The sequence below is a fragment of the Lactuca virosa genome, chromosome 9 (genome assembly GCF_052849685.1).
Source record: "Lactuca virosa cultivar CGN04683 chromosome 9, Lactuca_virosa_CGN04683_v6, whole genome shotgun sequence".
Taxonomy (NCBI): Eukaryota; Viridiplantae; Streptophyta; class Magnoliopsida; order Asterales; family Asteraceae; genus Lactuca; species Lactuca virosa.
The window spans coordinates 263,587,919-263,591,696 of NC_136434.1; the positions used below are offsets into that span (position 1 = coordinate 263,587,919).

Here is a 3,778-nt window from a genome sequence, read left to right on the forward strand (position 1 = left end):
GAGTAAGAAACCTCTTTTTACATGAAAAACCCTGATTATCACCAGTATGTATAGTAAGTTCGGAAAGCTTTGAAAACTGTAATATGTATAGTAGTTCTATTACTTTATAATAAAACTATTTAAGATTATTACCATTCATACATTAATCATATATTCTTAGTACCAAATTTATGAGTTGTTATAACCATATTTGACCATTGAATTGCCTGAACGACGTTCTTCAGGCGTCAAAATCGAAATGACTTTGTCACCCAGGCCTGCCGGCCTAACTGTAGCTAACAGTTATGGTGTGGGATTGTCAATCCCGTATAGATTTATACACAAACTCACGTTCTCCCTCCAGGAGACTCTGTTTATAATCTCAGGGCTTTTATTAGTACTTAGATAAGTACGCGAAGAATGCTCACTCATAAAATGCTATACTAATGATTGAATGTAAAATAAAATGAATCCATTGAATTTAACTTGCTGTTTTGTACGTTGATATGTTTATATAGTTTATATGTGTGGTTGTCTCATAAACTACACCTTATATAGTTTATATGTCTGGTTGCATTGAATCTATGTTTTGTACGTTGATATGTTAATTGTTCCATTAACTATACCTATTATAGTTTATATGTTCATTCATGTATTCAATTCATGTTTTACATTGAAAGCTCTGTGATTATGATGAAAACTCCCCTTATGCTCTGCATAATACAAAAGGGATAAAATATCTACATATTTTATAAAAGTATAGAAACTGTATGATTGTATCAATTGCATCCGTTTTAAGTTTATTGAAATCCTTTTTGTATAAGTTTCGCAAAATCATTTATGCTTGGCTTGTATTCCCCCCTGAAAACGTTAAAAACAATAAAGACATAGGGGTATGAACTCACTGTTAGTTGTGTGCAAACGTCGAATCAACGAACTGGAATGAAGACCCTCGAGTTGTAGCGTATGGCCTTAACGAAATCCTAATAACAATTAAATACATATATGTATCTAAATTAGTGATTTCGTTAGATAAAGTGTTAGGAAAACACTTGCTTTCGGTTAAGGAATGTTATTGGGACTTGATCGAATCGAGGAAAGTGGGTTTTCAGTCTAATCCACTGCATAGGAAGTGTGTACGGCGGTGAATGGCGTTTACGGCCGTGAACAGGGTGTACGGCCGTGAACCGGCTCTTGAATGGTGTACGACCTTTGAAGGGTGTACGGCCGTAAACAGGTGTGCGGTCAATGAAGATTTGCATATTTGAAGGGTGTACAACCGTACACTCAAGAACAAGGTTGCTGGATTCGATGAAAAACGTGTTCTAGATGTTCCGAGATGACTCCCAACGGTGATATTTGACGATTCTCGGAAGAATGAGTGTGTTTTTGGGGTGTACGATCGAGATTTTAGAGAGAGAAGGAGAGAGTGTGCGGCCAAAAAAGTGTAAATGAGGGGTAGGGTCTTGTATTTATAAGGGTTTTCGAGGTCGGTGGTGGGGTCCACCTGATGTTGGCCGTAAACGAGTGTATGACCGTACACGGGTTTACGGCCGTAAACTCAGTCAGGCCAAGAACTGACGTTTTGATCGAAGGATAATTTCGAGATTTCGTGAAGTTTTGGTTCCGACTCATATAAAAATTTAATTATATAAAACTAGATGATTTTCTAAACCAAGAAGTTTGACGGAAACTTAATAAAATTCAAATTTTATTAACGGAAATTGGTTAATGAAAACGGAAAAAGTTTCGGGTTGTCACAAAAACCGAGAACACAAGCTTCCTCTCCATTTCTTCTCTAGCCTTTGAAGTTCTTGAAGAAATTGTTACTTGTTTTACTCTCTTGGAACATATACTTGGGTATTTTGTTCTAAGCTTAATTGTTAACATGAGAGCTAGCATTCTAATCAAGTTGGATCATTGTTTGTGTCTTTTTTGGGTTCATCCATCTTCTTCATCATCCAAGTCTGCCCTAGAGGACCCAAAGGGCTTCAAAGGTTGTTGCTTCTTCTTCTTTCTATGGTTGAGTTTTAAATCTTTCTTCTACTTGTAAGATGATCCTTGGTGGGTGATAAAATGTTTATGTTATTTATAAAATTCAATTCTTCCGTTAGCCATTATTTGTAGTTTTTGAAACTAGTTTTTTAAATAAAACCCAACAATTGGTATCAAGAGCCACCTTGCAAGTTTGGTTAGATTTTTTGATTTATGAAAATCTTAGCTTTTGGAGATTATGGATAACTTGTTTTTGTATAAAAACAAGTTCGTACATATTTTCTTTGACAACTTTGTAATTGTTATTTTATGTGACCAAAACTTACATGCATTTTTTGTCACTTAAAGTTGTCTTAGAAAAACAAAGGCTGTTTTATGTTTATATGTATTTTAAAGTACATAAACAAGCCTTGGACCATTTGTGTTGTTGTTTGTGTGATTTGGTTGAAAATAGTTTGTAATATTCTTTTATTCATAAAGTATGTAATAAAAGTAGCTAGTTTTTATTCTTGTTATTTTTATGTAATAGATTAGTTTGAGACTAGATTCATTTTATAAAAAATGTAACAAGATGAAGATTATGAATAGCGAATATGAATAGCTAAGAATTAAAATAGTATAATAGTGAATAGCAAAGATTCTAAGAGTTTATTGAATTCTTATACATGTCGAATTTATGTTATGTGAGCCTGCTTAGCTCAGAGGTTAGAGCATCACATTTGTGATGCGATGGTCATCGGTTCAATTCCGATAGTCGGCTTTTCTCTATTTATTTTATTCTATGTTTTCCATGATTGATAATGCATCTTTGAAATCAAAGAATATTGAAAAAAAGTGTTGTCCTCTTTTGGAGAAAGCCCTTGATTTATTATGTGAGAAGAATTTTCAACTATCTAACGAAAAGAATCCTTTTCTTTTTCTATATATAGAATATAACGATCTGGATATTTATCCAACTCATCTCATTATTCTTTAATAGAATAACTAAGTAAATTTCGCTTTATTTAGAATTTAGTTCATTTTTAGTTTAGGTTTATTCTGTAGAATGAAATTTCATCAATAAGAATTAATAATTAAATATAAATAAGAAGAAGGAGTCTTTATGTCGCGTTACCGAGGTCCTCGTTTCAAAAAAATACTCTGCATGGGGGCTTTACCAGGGCTAACTAATAAAAGGCCGAGAGCTAGAAGTGATCTTAGAAACCAAATCCCAATATCGAATTCGCCTAGAAGAAAAACAAAAATTGCGTTTTCATTATGGTCTTACAGAACGTCAATTACATAAATACGTTCGTATCGCCGGAAAGGCAAAAGGGTCAACAGGTCAGGTTTTACTACAATTACTTGAAATGCGCCATGATAACATTCTTTTTCGCTTGGGTATGGCTCCGACTATTCCGGGAGCTCGCCAATTAGTTAACCATATACATATTTTAGTCAATGGTCGTATAGTAGATATACCAAGTTATCGCTGCAAACCCCGAGATACTATTACGGCGAGGGATGAACAAAAATCTAAAGTTCTAATTTAAAATTCTCTCGATTCATCCCCCCATGAGGAATTTCCAAACCATTTGACTCTTCAACCATTCCAATATAAAGGATTAGTCAATCAAATAATAGATAATAAATGGGTCGGTTTGAAAATAAATGAATTACTAGTTGTAGAATATTATTCTCGTCAGACTTAAACCTGACAAAAATAAAATCAACACTAATACGAATAAGGAAGAATAAGGGTTCGACCCATTTTGCTCCCTTTCAGCGAAGTAAATTAACCTAAGGTTAAGATAAATAAGGGTTT

At 33.8% G+C, this 3,778-nt stretch overlaps 1 non-coding gene across 1 annotated transcript; it reads left to right on the plus strand.

The window, feature by feature from the left end:
- Positions 1–2,661: 2,661 nt before the first annotated feature.
- On the plus strand, positions 2,662–2,734 carry TRNAT-UGU (transfer RNA threonine (anticodon UGU)). The gene has a single exon. It is a non-coding gene; the product is annotated as a tRNA-Thr (tRNA).
- Positions 2,735–3,778: the final 1,044 nt, after the last annotated feature.